An 18,015-nucleotide genomic window follows, 5' to 3' on the forward strand; every position below is an offset into this window, starting at 1 on the left:
ATTCAGAGTCAGACAATAACTTGGCAGGATTTCTCCCGAGGCACCTGGGTAGTTGTGGGGAATCCCTCAGTTTACCGTTACTGGCACAACTCCGAGGTGAAGGAGAGAGCAACAGTTTCCATCGCTCCCGCCTTCTGCGTGAGCAAACAGACCAAACCCTGGAGGGATCTCTTGCTTCCTGGCTTTCTTTTCATACAAAACATCCTGGAGAGCAGCTTCCAGCTCCTGCCTCCTGTGACTCTTGCAGGAATCCCCTGGGCCAGCCGCTGGGAGTCTCTTCTCCAAAGGCAGAGTGAAGAGGACTTCGTGGGGATGTAGGGGGCTGGGTGCTGCAGGCATGTGGGGAGCGGGACAAGACGAATGAGACAGGGAAGCAAGAGGATGGAGACCCAGCAGGAGGGCATCCCTGGGGCTCTCGTGGGGTCCAAACCTCTGGCCAATGCCTAGAAGCCGTCTGAGCTCACAGCCAGTCCAGTATCCGGAGATCATCGGGAAGAGCCTAGTTTCCAAGCGTGCGTAGACATGGTACCTCTCCATTTCTATCAGGGAAAATGATAGTCCCTCTTTGTCATACATTTCTGTTCTGTTTATTCGGGAAACTTTGTATGTGATGTAATTGGGATTTTTTTCCAGTACTAGACCCTCCTTTCTTCCTTTGTGAGTGTGGAGAAGGAGATGCCGAGCAGTGAGGAAGGTGCAGTCTGTGGGGAGACGCGGAGAGTAGGAGGTCAGAGAGGACAGGGAGGGGGAAGAGAGGCAGAGCGGATGGGGCAGAGGCCTGGGCGTCACACAGGAGCCGAGCCCGGGCCCCGGGCCCCTGGGCCGCGCACCTGCTGCTCTGGGCCATGAGCTCCCGGGTGGTTTCCCCGCTGCTGCATCTCGTGGGTGCTCAGAAATGCTGTCCTTCTGGCCAGTTCAGGAAACACACGGACTCCGCCCCAGACACCGGAGGTTGAGGCCTGCTCCCCGTGCAGGCCCCAGGCCGCTGCTGGCTTATGGCCTCTGTGAAGTGGACAGATGCCAATCGGCTATCTGAAGCTCTCTGATTACTGACCCCTTCTCTTAGGGACTTATCACTGGTGCTCTCTGGCCTGGCTCTAGCTCACACATCTCTTTGTTTCACTAGCATTTGGGGTTTTTTTCCCCCATTAAAAACTTTCCATTTGTGGACAAGATGGCTTCAGGCTGTTCCACATATTCTGCACCTTGGAAATCCATGAACAACAGGAAATTGGGTGTCTATCAAAACCTTACACGAACTGTCCCAAGCATGGGACACACAGATGCAAGGAAGCAGGAGATGCTCAGAGAGGAAGAGGCAGGTGGAGGATGGAGTGCTCTCTGGATGAGACCTTTGCTCCCCAACATTGTTCGAAAGGGGTTCCCTGCTGGACCCTCCAGGGCCCTTATCCCACCAGCAGCGTCTGGGATCCACAGGACCCCAGCTATTGTGGGCCCCAAATTTAACAGCACGTTGAGGTGAGCTTCTGGGCCCCTGAAAATTCCCGTCTCCCACTTCCACCCACAGCGCAAGGGCTGTGGCCATCACTGAGAGGGACAGAGACGTGCTTGGGACAGAACAGTGACCACGGCAGGAGCACAGAGACATGAGCCGGGGGTGGGTGAGCAGGGAAGGAAACGGTGGACGACCTCCCCTCCACGCCACCTGAACACACCCAACCGCGCACAGCTTAATAGCCAAGTCAAGACCTTAAACATGGAAATTACAAAAGTCAGAATAAGTAACTGGCAGGTGGACGTGTTCACACGTGGATTAATACTGAGGAACCAGGGAGTAACCTGGAAGGTCAGAAAATCTCCCCCGGAAATACCAAAATGGGGTAGAGAAACAGAAAGTCAAAGGAAGGCAGTCTGTGCGCTGGCTGTGCAGGCATCCCTGTGTGTTATGTCCGTGCTATCGGCACAAGAAAAAGAGAAGGAGAGTCTAGGGGGAAATCACCCAGGATCTTACATGAGCAGAGAAAAGAAAGATCTCATGTTGGAAGTGTCCTAATTTGCTGAGCTGAGTAGATCGTGAGAGCCAAACATCACAGTTCAGCAGGTGAGTGTCCGAGACCAAGGGACAATTCCGAAATATCAAGAGAGTAAAACACTGTAAGTCACAGCAATTAGATGGATTTCCAGCTTCCTACAATAACAAACAACATGAGACATCAATGGAAAATAGCATTTTCAAAGTGGAAATTATAAAATTTCATACCTAGCAGCCCTTTCCTTTACCTCTGAGAATGAATATGATCTTCTGGGGTATAAAAGGCCTCAGTATTTTATACACAGCATACACCATACACACATGCCACACACACACACACACACACACACACACACCACGCAGCACACACCCCACAGACGCTCCACACACTAGACACTCACCACACACACACAAACACAGAGATGCACACAAACACACGCACACCTGAAGACATCCTTAGAGGAAGTGCTCTATGGAGCCAAAAAATATACTCAGAGGTATGACAGGAGATATGGAAAGTAAGTTTGAGCAATTAAATAGTAAAATTTTGTTGATTATTTATTAAAGTGCATTTATTAAATGCTTACTGTGTGCCAGGCCCTAGGAGTGTAAAGGTTACTAAAACAGTCTCTAGCCTCAGGGGAGTGGAAGACAGAAGTTTTTAAAATAAAACCCATAGGAGAAACAAACACGCCTCTCGTGTGTTTGTCCCTATGACAGGGAAACAGATAGAAGAGATTTTATACTGCATCCCAAACCAGGAATAAGCTCTCTCCTCTGATTCTAAGCACTTTCATTCCTCTCCTAAAAACACTTGTGTCAGGGAAGTTTCACCTGTGACATGGAGGATGGACACAGGACAGTTGGGGATTTGCCAACAGAACAAAGAAAACGCAGGTATTTTAGGCAAAGACAAGTGCAAAGGGACTGGGGCCAGAAAGAGCCCTTCCAGTACAAACATTTTTCCCCATCACTAGAGAGCTATGTACAAGAGCAGGAGGAACCAAGGGGTGTGAAGGATCTGTTTTTAAGTAGCAGGCTTCAAAGGCAAGGTCCTTACCCTTAAAACACAGCTGTTTAAGACAGAACCCAATTATGAGTACCCAGCTTTCTCTGAGCCTAATACAGCAGATAACCTATTGTTTATTTTTTAAATTATTTTTTTCTTGGTGATCTAGAGGACTATTTTCAAACTTCTTTAAATATTTTATAAGTAATATCTGGCAGTCTCCTAACCAATTGAGTATATTTTGTTGCAAAATAAACCACTTCTCATCTTTCAGCAAGAAAAAAAGAAAATCCCACTAAATTTGAATAAAGACATCACCCAATGAGTTAGGACACAACCAAAGTTTGTTTTAACTATTTCTTTGGGGGAGGGGACACCACACTTCTAGTCAACTAAGAGGAACAGTTTTATAATCTTGAGGTTTCTTGGGGTTTTTGTTTTTGTTTTTGTTTTTTTACTCATCTTGCCATGAATCCGCAGGGAATGGGTTCCCATGGCTCAGGCTCCTTTCCGTGGTTCTCACAGCGTGCGTCTCTGGGTGGGACAAGCAGTGGGACCTGAGTACCTCTCTCTTTGGCTTCTTTCTCTTTCTGATCACTTTCCTTCATGTGCTTCAGGAAGCCAGCTTGGCTTCCAGTGCTTACTACACTCACTGTGCACATTAATTCTCTTGGCAGGAATCTGGCCCTTGTGTGTTCATAGCAATGCTCACAGCCTTCTGGGTGACATGCAGAGTCTCCCAGAACTGTCCCAGTGTCACCTTTCTCATGGATTCATACGTACGTGGCCAAAGGGACCACTCCACATGTTCTGAGAGGCTTATGGAGGCTTTTGCTGGTGCCTCTCCTTTTTCCCTTTGTGTTGGTCATTTCGGTGAATTACTAGAAGATGGTGGTTCTGGCTGAAATTTTGTTGCTTAAATAAGCAGCTGTTAAATGTTGGAAAGAAAAATAAAATAAATTTTTAATTTCTATTACTTAAACCCTAGACTCTGATAGCACCATGGAAGGGTGGGGAGGAATTGTTTCAAAAAATATAAATGAGTGTTGTTACTCATCTTAGTAGTCACGGGCCCCAGGAAATAGAGTGTGTGACTTTCAGAGCAGCCCGTCCCCGGGCCACGGCCACTGCAGGGAGCATGGCTGTGCCCCCCCATATGTGCTGGACTGGACAAAGCCACCAGGATGTCTTCACCAAAGGCTGTAAGTAAAAGGGCTATTCATAAAATTTGGTTTGGAAACAAAATCTTAGAATGGACTGAAATTTACCAGCCTGGCCTCGGCCAACACTGAGATGGCTGCAGAGAAGGGAAGCCTGCTTGGAAGCAAGCACCACGCGAGCAGGTGCACTCTGACATTTGGGGAGAAGCGGACACCGCAGCACTCTGGGCACAGAGCCTGTCGGGGAAGGCGAGCCGGCATGTACATGGAAGACGACTTCTGATTCAAGCTTCTTGGCTCGCGCTGAGGCGGTGTGGACAGCTAGACTCAAGTCAGGGAACCAGCAGGAGCACGTCAGCCCGGGGTTGTGATGAGAATCCTGGCTTTGCTGGGTTCCAGGGGGCTCGGTGCTGAGTTAAGCAGGGCTGGTGGGGTGGCTGACAAATGAATTCTGAAATTACAAAATCCAGAGTAACCCAGAGAACCTGTTGGCTTCAAGACTCGTCAAGGCCAGCTTCACACAGAAGTGAAAGTGGGGCAGAGTTCGGCTTCCTTACCAGAAGGTGAACAGAAATGTTGGTCTCCGGGTTAAAGATGTTTCATCTCAGTGTTGTCATCCTTTCAGAGGTACAATTCTAAAATTCCTATTCAAAAAAATAAAATAAATGAAAGTCCTTTCAACTAGCTATGGGGATCTAGGATAAAGATCAGAATGCAAACAGCTCTGGAGGCTGTTATGTTCTGTGGCCATATGCGGAGGGGGTGGAAAGCCCATGTGAAAATGTTGGGAAGGGACTGAGCTGAGACTGAGGTAGCCTTGTAAAGCTGTCAACAAAAACCCAAATCTGATGTCTGTGAAGCTCTGGGAACAACCCTCCTTTTAGGGTTGGGACCTCAAAGGGCTCCACTGCCCATGTAATGGTGAATTGGAAGTAAGCTAGCCCTCCTACAAATGGGTGCCTGGCTTCAGCTCATTTGGTGGCTGGAAGACCACCATGCTTGGATGTGGGTTAAGATGATCTTGTCCTGGGACACCTGGGTGGCTCAGTGGGTTAAGCCTCTGCCTTCGGCTCAGGTGGTGATCCTGGGATCCTGGGATTGAGCCCCCAAATTGGGCTCCCAGCTCCCTTTGCCCCTGCCTCCTTTTCCCTGCTCATGCTCACTCTCTCTCTCTCTCTCAAAATAAAACATAAGATCTAGGAAAAGAAAGAAAGAAAGAAAGAAAGAAAGAAAGAAAGAAAGAAAGAAAGAAAGAAAGAAAGAAAGAAAGATGATCTTGTACTGCTAGTGCTTCCAGATCCCCGACTTTTCCAAAATGAATTAAATATTCTTGGGAATATATATTCTTGGGAAAAAAATAATTCAACTTGGGCTTCAAATTAATTGTATAAGTTAATTTCCAAATGCAATGAGCACATAAAAACAGTCCCACAAGGAAACGAATCACCATGAGTCACCATCAGAAGAAGTAGAGAGACAGGTCACACCCGCAGTTGGCTGATCAAGACAAAAGAAGAGAGAAAGCACCAATAACCAATGTCTGCAATGAAGAACATGCCATGGCCATATATTCTGAACTTATTAAAAATTAAAACAAGACGATAACACTTCATTTTATGAAAGTTTCATTTTATGAAACTTTCATTTTATGAAAAATGAAAATTCGATGAAACAGAGAGTTCCCAGGAAAATTCATACTTTTTTCCAGGAAGAAATAGTGAAAAATACACTGAAGGAGACACCAGGAGAGAAACAACACCCGACCAGCGCTGCAGTGATGAAATAAATTGAACCAACGGTTTAAAACTTGCAACAAAGAAAACTCCAGGCCCAGAGAGCATTCCTGGCAATTCTACCAAGTATTCTGAAAGACATGATGCCAATGGACCCAAACGCCCGCAAATATTTGAAAAAGGTAATGTATTTTGTGAGTGATTTTATGAAGCAAGCGCAGTTTTTTATCACACTTGTTGCCCTTTTGTTGTAAAAACTCATGTAATGCTTTGCAGGGTTTAGGGATCCTGTCTCATTTCTCTTTGTGTCTCCAAGAGCAGCTCTGCGATGTCCCTGGAGGTTGGCGGCCATGCTCACAGACGGTTTACCAGAACCAGCCCTGCTCCCGTGTGTATCCTCCTAGCACTACCGGGCAGGTCCCAGGCACTCTGGGCAGTGCTGGGCAGTTGCCCCCAAGATGCAGGGGAAAAGTGCTAATTAAATAACACCAATGTCACTTGGCATCCCAGGGTGAAAATTTGCTTCTAATTACGATTTCCATCCGACATCCAGTCCAATAGGCTGTTCAGACATTCTACGATGAGATTGAAGAGTATCCTAAGATCCTCTAATAGTAAAATTACAACCTCCAGGTGCCATCAATTACACTCCAAACTCCTTCTCTTGTCAATGTCCCCTGGAAGAAAGTGAGGTTCAAAGATTCAATTGCCAGGTCAGAAAAATTCCAGACACGTTAAAAATCAAAATAAACCAAACCCTGACATTATATTCTCTTTTGTGAGTCAAAATTCTCAAGAAATGAAAATCACCCTTTACCCTGATTTCTCTTCTGACTCGATCTCCGCTCAGAAGCGGTTCTCAGGGTCTGGTGGAGCTGAGGCCAGTGCAGCAGGGCTGTTCCCGGAGAACCAAGCACTTCCTTCCAGGACTGCAGAAATTGGATTAACGCAGTGCCAAGGTTCTTGAGAGCCACACCTGGTTTTAATGATTTTGAAGAATTAACAGGATTCAGAGATGACCCCAGCACAAGCCCCCGGCCCTGCGCCCTCTGGATTTTAAGAGGCCAGCCCCAGCCTGGAGCACATACACCGAGCAGACTCACGCCCCCTACCCCCCGGAGCCCGTGGGTAAGGTCTCCAAAGGCCCTAACAGAGCCCCAATCACATATGAGGAAAGGACGGGAAGTGAGTCCTCTGTTGGCCTCAGTAGGGTGTAAGTTAGTTGGCGTCAGTTCACATACACTCAGCTGTGAGACACCCTTCCAGCAACGGTAAATGCTGGCACCCAACATTTGCTATCTTGGGGATGGGTGGAAACCACCTATTTTGTACCTTCTCTCAGCTTTCACTTCCCCTTGCTTGAGGCACGTGGCGCTGTGGTTCCCGGCGGAGCGGGGGCCTGTGTGACACGGCGTCTACAGCAAGCAGGCAGGCTGCTGCTGCTTCCTGAGAACGGCTCTGGCCTGACAAGCCTGCCAGATTCACCAAGTCCCCACCCTTACTGCCGGCAGAAGAGGTATCTCAGCAGATTGTGGAAATGGAACGGCTCTGTGCCAATCTGAAACTTACACCTCACGCAGTCAGTCCAGGAAGACGCGACTCTTCCCCCAGGTGCACCCCAAGAAACTGAACTTCTCCCCACTTTTAATTTCCTAAATTTGTCAGTCACATTCTTGGAGGGTACAGGCAAGAATTAATGTGGCTATAAGAATGAGAAGTCCAACAAAGAAACCTTTAATATTTGACCATAATTCTCCCCCAAACCAGGCACCTAACAAATTGTTAAAAACAAAGGGAAGGATCTCGTAGACCCTCAACTTGAGTATTTATATTTTTTAGCTGTCCTGTGACAGTTTTATGGTAACCTGGGACGTATACACTGCATTCTGTTTTTAATAATGGCACAAGCACCTCCTGTGTTTCTGTTAGAACGTCTAAAGTCATTCCATTTTGTAGAACTACTTTGCACATCTGTGCAACTTCAATATTGAGTAAGGAGAGGCTTGTTTGTGAATCATTGAGTGCTTTATGGTATATTTATTAAGGGCTTCCCCATGCCAATTTATGCTTTCTAACCGTACAGATGTAACAAAGATGGGTGTCAGATGGTCATACCAAAGAAAGATAGATCAAGTCCATCTTTCTTTCTTTGAAGTTGGGACGATTAGCCAGGGTGGTGATGGTTTTAGTAATGCACCCACGAATCCAGGCAAAACCTAAGGTGTAGTGACCTATCCACCCTGAAGGAAGCTGGGGGCTATTGATGAGTTCCACATAACCAGAGGGTTCAATTTGGAGCTAGCTGTCTGATTCCAGGCCACCTCGTCTAATCAGCTGCAAGCCAGTCAGCAGCCTGGAGCAGGATGGTTTGGGGACATGTCTCTAATGATAGTTACCCTAGATGTTGTTGCTATTTGGCTGTGTATCATAAGTATGACTCCTTTGTTCCCAACATAAAATTGCATTTTGACTGAGCTGCCCAATGATGGGTGTGGGCCATACTCATGTATCCCAAATTTGATATATATACCCTTCTCAGTATAATAATAAGTAGGATTTTGTAACTTAGCCACTTGATGGGCATCAATTTGTGGAGTTGTAAAGCTAGTTCATGTATTAATAATTTGAGGGTATAAAAGAGTCTGGTTATGTCCTGGTAAATTCCATGTCCTCTTGATCATGGGCCAAGAAGAAACATTCTGGTTAGTGATAGATTTATCATGAAACAGGGTATCATTATATGTTATTCCTTGAAATGTAAGTATATAGCAAATGCCAATCAGTGCCTTGTAAAGGGGAAACCCACCAGAGTAACCCAGAGATCCTTCATTTGGACAAAGTTCCACATATCCAACAAACTGTCTGACTTGGAAGTTCAGCATAATGTTGCATCCATTGTGGAAAGGAACTCTCTGTTGAGACGGGTGAACAGAGAACAAAGAGAAACTATGCAACCTTCATTGTCATCTGAAGAAGACTTGGAGGTCTTCTGCAGGTTTACAGGAGTAAGAAGGCACACTAGCTTGCTCATGGGTTTTCTATGAAGGAGGGACAGGTTTTATTCCAGATATATGTTTTATTCCAGGAAGAATGTCCCTCTAACTTTACTGCAGGGGGAGTACATAATATGACCCAGTATAGACCTTTCCATTTTGGATTTAAGTCCCCCACTGAACTTGATTTCCAGTCTTTTAAACAAACCCTGTCTCCCGGGCTGACCTCGGGTGGACTTTCAGTTATACTGAGTCGGTTTCAGGAAGCAGATGATCAGTGTAATCACTACGTGGTGTATGGGTTAAACAAGCCTTCAGTGAGTAGTTTAATAGAGTAGGATAATGTCCTTCCAGTAACAGGTCCACTGTAGGAAATGGCTTTCTATATAAGAACTCAAAACGGCTGAGTCCTACAGGTTGTTTTGGAGTAGTTCTCCTCCTGAGAATTCCTATTGGGAAGACAGTAACCCAGTTTTCTGGGTCTCTAGGCTAAGCTTAGGAAAGGGTCGTATTAAAGCATTATTAGCTTTTTCTACGTTTCCACAGGATTGTAGGAAATGTTTAATTTTTAAAGCTGCACTATTTGTTATTTGTGGAGAAAAAAGAAAACCATGATCACTTGCAGGGACTGTGGAAGGCCAAATCGAGAAACAACTTCTCCCAACAAAACTTTTGTTGCTACAGGGACACCTGGGTGTCCTCAGTGGGTTACAGGTCTGCCTTCGGCTCAGGTCATGATCCCAGGGTCTTGGGATTGAGCCTGCAGATCCCCCTTTCTGTGCTCTCTTGCTCTCTTTCTCACTCTCTGTCAAATAAAAATATTTTTTTTTTAAAAGGGCAGCTTGGCTTACTTCCATGGTTCTCTCGATTTTACAAGGAAAAGACCTTGATCCATCCAGTGGAATTGTCCACAAACACCAGTAGGAGTTTTTAGTCTTTGAAAGGAGACATCTTTGTGAAATCAAGCTGCCGGGCCTCTCCTGGATATGTTCCCTGCCTTTGGACTCGTTTTAAAAGTGGGGGAGGGGCGGACTGTGCCTTCTCAATTACTCGTGCGCAAACGATACAGCATTGACAGACTTGTTTTATTGTAGTTGTTAAATTTACTCCATCAAAGATTATTTTAAAGATTTTATTTATTTATTTGATGGAGGGAGATCACAAGTAGGCAGAGAGACAGGCAGAGAGAGAGGAGGAAGCAGGCTCCCTGCTGAGCAGAGAGCCCGATGCGGGGCTTGATCCCAGGACCCTGAGATCGTGACCTGAGCTGAAGGCAGAGGCTTAACCCACTGAGCCACTCAGGCACCCAAAGATATTTTAAATTAAATAGTCTAAAGTATTTTTGCCCACATGAGTGGTCTGGTGTAAACCCTGTATTACCCTCCATTGGTTATTTTTGGGTATAAAGATTTTCCTTCATCATTAACAAGCCAGTCCTTTGCTTTTTTTTTTTTTTTAATCCCCATTCCTGAGCTATGTGAACTTTTTGGTCTAAATACACTGGAGTTATGGTCTTTATTCGAGTTAGGACTGGTATAAAATTGAATATTTATTTATTTTTTGCTGTTTGCTGGGCTACACGGTCTGCCAAATTATTTTCTTTCTATTGTGAAGCTACGTCCTTTTGATGTCCTCTTAGGTGAATTACAGCTCCCTCCTCCCGCCCTCTCTCGCCTCCCTGGGCAGGTCTACAGTCTCGAGAAGTATTTCAGGCCCGTATTTGATTGGGCAGTTCTGGCCTGATAATAATCCCCTTTCTTTCCAAATTGCTCCATGAGCATGTAGTACCAGGAAAGCATGTTTGGAGTCAGTGTAAGTATTAACCCTTAGGCCTGTTGCCAACTGAACAGCAAGGGTAGGTGCTATTAATTCAGCCTTTGAGCAGACGTATTTGCTGGAAGGGCTTGTGCCTCAGTGGTCCTAATTAAACTAACTACAGGGTATCCAGCTTTTCTTACTCTGTTATCCGGGAAACTGCTGCCATCAGGAAATCAACCGTCACCTGCATTTTCAATAGGGGCGTCTTTCAAATCCCTTTTGCTGGAATAAACAAGGTCTGTAATTTCTGGGCAGTCATGTTCTACAACAGAGGGACGGTGGTCAGGTCCAGGCGTACAGACAGCTGGGTTTTAAGTCGGTTGGGCTTTAAGTATTATTTCAGGTGTGTCTGAAAGTATAGCCAGCATCTAGAAGGTCAGCCTCCTATCCTCCTTTGGTGGCCTTTGGTCTCTAAGACCCTCTGAACATGATATTACTGGTAAGGACTGTCCCAAGATGAGCTTTAAAGCTGCTTCTACCTGAAGGGTTGTGGCAGCTCCAGCTCAAGGACAAGCCGGCCACCCCGCATTGCATAATCAGGTGACTTTGAAAAATAACCCGCCAGACTTGTTTCTTTCCCTAACTTTTAAGTAAGAATTCCCAAAGCTTGTCCCTGTTTTTCTGTTACATATGAAGTAAAAGGTTTTTCTAAATACAGTAAAGCCAAAGCTCGGGTTGACGAAAGCTTAGTTTTTAATGTTTGAAAGGCCATCTCCTGGGCTTTAGTCCAGAGCAAAGATTCTTCTTCATCAGGGCCTTTAATTGCATCATATAAGGGTCTGGCTAAGAGCGCAAATCCAGGAGTCCACTCATGGCAAAAGCTGGCCATGCCTAGGAAAGCACAGAGTTGTTTCTTTGTAGCTGAGGGTCCAAGATCTTATATAGCCATTTTTCTGTTGGTAGAGAGGGCATGGTGTTTGTTCAGATATTGTTCTTTTTATCCAGATATCTGTGCCTTTTTAGGGGAGACACAATACCGTTTGTCTGCCAAGAAATTGAAGTTATAGAATTACTATCTGACGTCTCCTCTGTGGGTCTACAGATTAAAATGTCGTCGTATACTGACAAATTGCAGTCCATCATATACTGAGTTATAACGCCTTGAGACAAGGAGATATCACAGAGATCTCTGCAACGTGCAGCCCCCAACAAGTGAGGACCGTCTCTCACTCCCTGCAGCAAGACTGTCCAAGTTCATCGAGCAGCCTATGGGCTTGAAGACGAGGCTCATCCAAAACCGAGTAGTAGCTGTGTTTCCGCACTTAGAGGGATGCAAGAGAAGGCGTCCTTTGAATCAAGTGCTATAAACCAGGTGGCACCCGCAGGGACCTGGGTCAGAATAGTCTATGGACTTGGCACTACGGGATGAAGAGGCACCATCGCCTCGTCTAGAGCTCTTTAACCTTGCACTCTCTGGTAGTCCCCATTTGGCTTCTTTACTGGTCAAACTGCCATGAGGGGATGGACAAGGCTTTAAAATACTGTGTTTGGGGCGCCTGGGTGGCTCAGTCTGCCTTCGGCTCAGGTCATGATCTCAGGGTCCTGGGATCGAGCCCCGCATGGGGCTCCCTGCAGGTGAGTCTGAAGGGAGTCCGCTTCTCCCTCTCACTCTGCCCCTCCCCACCATATGTGCTCTCTCTCTCCCTCAAATAAATAAATAAAATCTTTAAAATAAAGTAAAATAAAATACCATGTTTGAGAAACTTATGAATAGTGGCTGTAACCCAGGTTTTGCCTCAAATTTTAAGGGGTATTGTCTTTTATGAGGTATAGTGGCTGGTCCTTTAAGGTTATTTTAACTGGCTGGGCTTAAAAGACCGTCCTGGGACATCGCAATCCCAGACCTGTGGGTTTACTTCCTTCCAGATGTCAGAAGGGATACTGGGGTAAGGTTTTAATTCCCTAGATGCTAAAGAGAACAAGCCATTCTCTTCTTCAGTATGAGCAAATCTGCTACCTAGTTTATACATTAAATCTCATCCAACTACTGCAGTGGGACAACACGGAAAGACTAGGAAGGAATGAGGAACCAACTGGTTTCTACATTTACAGTTAAAGGCATTGTCTGGAGACACATTTTAGTTTCCCTATGCCAACCATTCTATGCCTCGAAAGACAAGTAGGGCTGAATAAAAACAGAGTAAGGGGCTCCTGTATTAGTAAGAAAATTAATAAAATTATGTCCTACATCCAGGGTAACCCAGGGCTCCATCATCTTGCTGTCTCAGGGAGAGAGACCAACCTCAGAGCCTCATAATGCTCAAATGCTCACCCTCCAGTTCTTGTTGGAGATGAGTTCAGTCTCTCTCCCAATGACGTCTTTTTTTTAATTTTTTTTTCTTTTTGACAGATAGGACATAGCCCTGGGGGAGAGTCTTGGTTTGGACACTCTTTGCTCCAATGTCTGGTCTGGCTACACCCATAGCATGGTGTCTTACCCGATCCTTTGTAGGATACTGGCTCTATCTTGGACCCCTGGTTAGTCTGGTGTTGGGGGAGTCCACATAGGGGTGGCTAATACTTGAGCCTGTTAGCTCTCTGGTGCCTTTCTTGCTCTCAAGTCACATCCCTGTTATTAAAGTCCCCAGTAGCTACCTCTAATAGGCGCTGGGTGGGAGTTGGAGAACCGAAGCCATTTTAGTCAGTATCAGGTGGGTGTCAGGTGCCAACTGACGTATAAAGGTTTAGTATTGTCATTCTCTCAGGTGAAGCTGGGTCCAGGTTTGTATGGTTCCTACTAAATGACCCTGAAGTCGAGCTAGATTTTCAGCAGCTCCTTGAGTAACTTCTTGATTTTTATCAAAATGTACAGGTTTGGAGAATCCTGTTTTCATTTCTTCTATTGAACAAGGGATGAAATAGGATTGTCTTTCCCTGCCTTGTCTATCCTCTTGGTAACTCCAATGTGGCTCAGTATTTAGGACAGCAGGTCTCCTTACCAGATAATGTTCCCTATCTATCCCTGATAGCTCATCAGTAAACTCCTGCCCAGGAGCTCCTGCCCAGAAATAGTTCCTTTCCTCAGGGGTGCAAGTACGAGTTAATATGATGTCTATATCTTCCCAGGTCAAACAAAACATAATAGATAACTGTTGAAAGTCCTCAATATACTGAGAGGAGGTTTTTTTTTTTTTTTGGAATATCATCCTAATTGTTGTTTTATCTGAACCAGCTCTTTCATAGAGAATAGGGCGTGGTCTCTAACTCTACCCACTTTTCCACTAGTAACTTCCCTAAAAGGATGCATCCCAAATTTAGGTGGGGCTCCTGGAAGATAGGGAGTTCCTCTCCTGGTATGTCCATTTGGGCTGGGAACAGACAGATCTTGGGATTTATAACAAGGAGGGATGGCAACAGAGCCAGTGTCCTCTCTGTCTGGACTGGCTGGTGATCCCTCCAATGGCCCAGGTTTGTTAGGAGAAATGGGTCTCTTTATACAATCATCATCCTATATGTCCAGAGGGGGGGTTGTTAACCCGGCTGCTGGTTAGAAACATTCTGCACGAGGCTTTTGGTTCTGGGTCCTGATTTAGGGCCACGAAGGCCTGGACACAGGGTACCTCAGCCCATTTGCCCTGTTTCTTACATAAGTGATCTAATTTATAGATCATATAAAGTATAATGTCCCATTAATGGGCCATTTTTCTCATCTCCTAAGGAGTACTGAGGCCAGGCAGTGTTGCATAAGAAGATCAGTTTGTTGAACATACGGTGCAATATTGGTTTCTAAAGTAGAACCCAGCGATTCATCTTACATGCAACACCCAGTGCTCATCACAATAAGTGCCCTCCTTAATGTCCATTACCCCTTTAGCTCACCCTCCACCTACCTCCTTCCATCAAACAACAGTTTGTTGTCTATCATCAAGAGTCTCTTATAGTTTCTTACTCTCTCCTTTTTCTTCTCCCTTCCCCTGAGCTCATCTGTCTTGTTCTTAAATTCCACATACGAATGAGATCATATGGTATTTGCCTTTCTCTGACTGATGTATTTCACAGAGCATAATACACTCTAGCTGCATCTACATCGTTGCAAATGACAAAACTTTATTCTTTTTGATGACGGGGTACTTTTCCATTATATATACGCCAAACTTCTTTATCCCCTCATCAGTCAATGGACATTTGAGCTTTCTCCGTAGTTTGCCTATTGATGGTAATGCTGCCGTAAGCATTGGGGTACATGTTCCCCTTCAAGTCTGTATTTTTTATTGTTTGGGTAAATACCTAGCATCGCAATTGCTGGGTCATGGGGTAGTTCTATTTTTAACATTTTGAGGAACCTCCAAACTGTTTTCTAGAGTTGTTGCACCAGTTCCCATTTCTACCAACAGTGCATAGGAGTTCCCCTTCCTCTACATCCTTCCCATCCCCTGTGTCGTTAATTTTAGCCATTCTGGCATGTGTGAGGTGGTATCTAATTATGGTTTTGATTTGTATTTCCTTGATGATAAGGGATATTGAGCATATTTTCATGTGTCTTTTGGCCATCTGGATATTTTCTTTGGAAAAGTGTCTATTCATGTCTTCTGCCCAAGTCTTAAATGGATAATATGTCTTTTGGGTGTTGAGTTGGATTAGTTCTTTATAGATCTTGGATACTAGCCCTTTTTCAGATATGTCATTTGCCAATATCTTCTCTCATTCCACAGACTGCCTTTTAGTTTTGCGATGGTTACCTTTGCTGTTCAGAAGCCTTTTATCTTGATGAAGTCCCAATAGTTCACTTTTGCTTTTGTTTCCCTTGCCTCAGGCAATGTGTCTATGGATGAGGTCAAAGAGATTTCTGCCTGTGCTCTCCTCTAGGATTTTGATGGTTTCCTTTCTCACATTAAGGCCTTTCATCCATTTTGAATTTGTTTTTGTGTATGATGTAAGAAAATGATCGAGTTTCATTCTCCTACATGTGGCTGTCCAATTTTCCCAACATCATTTGTTGAAGAGACTTCCTTTTTTCCATTGGAATGCCTTTCCTGCTTTGTCAAAGATTAGTTGACCTAGAGTTGAGAATCCATATCTGGGCTCTCGACTCTGTTACATTGATCTATGTGTCTATTTTTGTGCCAATACCATACTGTCTTTTGTTTTTTTAGCTTTTCAAATTGTTTAAATTTTATTTTATTTTTCACCGTTCCAAGACTCAATGGTTATGCACCACACCCAGTGCTCCATGCAATCCGTGCCCTCCATGATAACCACCACCAGGATCACTCAATCCCTCACCCCACTCCCCTCCAAAACCCTTTATTTCTCAGAGCCCACAGTCTCTCGTGGTTCATCTCCTCCTCCGATTTCCCCCAACTCCCTTCTCCTCTCCATCTCCCCATTTCCTCCATGTTATTCCTTATGCTCCACAAGTAAGTGAAACCATATGATAATTGACTCTTTCTGCTTGACTTATTTCACTCAGCATAATCTTCTCCAGTCCTGTCCATGTTGATACTTAAGTTGGGTATTCATCCTTTCTGATGGAGGCATAATATTCCATTGTATATATGGACCATATCTTCTTTATCCATTTGTCTCTTGAAGGGCATCTTGGCTCTTTCCACAGTTTGGCAACTGTGGCCATTGCTGCTATGAACATTGGGGTACAGGTGCCCTTCTTTTCATTACATCTGTATCTTTGATATAAATATGCAGTAGTGCAATTGCAGGGTCTTGTGGTAGCTCTATGATGCTTACAGATTTGTAATATAGCTTGAAATCCAGAACTGTGATGCCTCCAGTCTTGTTTTTCTTTGTCAAGATTGCTTTGGCTATTTGGGGTCATTTGTGTTTCCATACAAATTTTAGGATTGTTTGTTCTAGCTCTGTGAAAAATGCTGGTGGTATTTTGATAGGAATTACATTAAATGTGTAGATTGCTTTGGGTAATATAGAATTTTACTAATGTTTGTTCCTCCAATTCATTAGCATGAAATGCTTTCCCATTTCTTTGTGTCCTCTTCAATTTCTTTCATAAATGTTCTGTAGTTTGAAGACTACAGATATTTTACCTCTTTAGTTAGGTTTATTCCTAGGTATTAGAATTCCTAGGTATCTTATTGTTTCTGGTGCAACTGCAAATGGGATTGAGTCCTTGATTTCTTTTGCTGCTGCTTCATTATTAGTGTATAGAAATGCAATATATTTCTGCACATTGATTTTATATCCTGCAACTTTGCTAAATTCACATATTCTAGTAATTTTTTGGTGAAGTCTTTTAGGTTTTCTATATAGAGTACCATGCCATCTACATATAGTGGGTTTGATTTCTTTCTTGTTGATTTGAGTGCCTTTTATTTATTTTTGTTGTGTGATTGCTGAGGCTAATACTTTCAGTACTATGTTTAATAGTAATGTTGAGAGTGAACATCTGTCTTATTCTTTTTTTTAATATAATTTTTTATTTTTTATAAACATATATTTTTATCCCCAGGGGTACAGGTCTGTGAATCACCAGGTTTACACACTTCACAGCACTCACCAAAACATATACCCTCCCCAATGTCCATAATACCACCCCCTTCTCCCAAACCCCCTCCCCCCAGCAACCCTCAGTTTGTTTTGTGAGATTAAGAGTCACTTATGGTTTGTCTCCCTCCCAATCCCATCTTCTTTCATTTATTCTTCTCGTACCCACTTAAGCCCCCATGTTGCATCACCACTTCCTCATATCAGGGAGATCATATGATAGTTGTCTTTCTCTGCTTGACTTATTTTGCTAAGCATGATACACTCTAGTTCCATCCATGTTGTCGCAAATGGCAAGATTTCATTTCTTTTGAGTACAGCATCCCTTCCTGATCAAAACTCTTCAAAGTGTAGGGATAGAGGGCACATACCTCAATATCATCAAAGCCATCTATGAAAAACCCACCACAAATATCATTCTCAATGGAGAAAAACTGAAAGCTTTTCCGCTAAGGTCAGGAACACGGCAGGGATGTCCATTATCACCACTGCTATTCAACATAGTACTAGAGGTCCTAGCCTCAGCAATCAGACAACAAAAGGAAATTAAAGGCATCCAAATCGGCAAAGAAGAAGTCAAATTATCACTCTTCGCAGATGATATGATACTATATGTGGAAAACCCAAAAGACTCCATTCCAAAACTGCTAGGACTTGTACAGGAATTCAGTAAAGTGTCAGGATATAAAATCAATGCACAGAAATCAGTTGAATTTCTCTACACCAACAGCAAGACAGAAGAAAGGGAAATTAAGGAGTCAATCCCATTTACAATTGCACTCAAAACCATAAGATACCTAGGAATAAACCTAACCAAAGAGACACAGAATCTATACTCAGAAAACTATAAAGT

Source organism: Mustela putorius, unplaced genomic scaffold (assembly GCF_011764305.1).
Source record: "Mustela putorius furo isolate JIRA1106 unplaced genomic scaffold, ASM1176430v1.1 tig00000997_pilon_pilon_pilon, whole genome shotgun sequence".
Classification (NCBI taxonomy): Eukaryota; Metazoa; Chordata; class Mammalia; order Carnivora; family Mustelidae; genus Mustela; species Mustela putorius.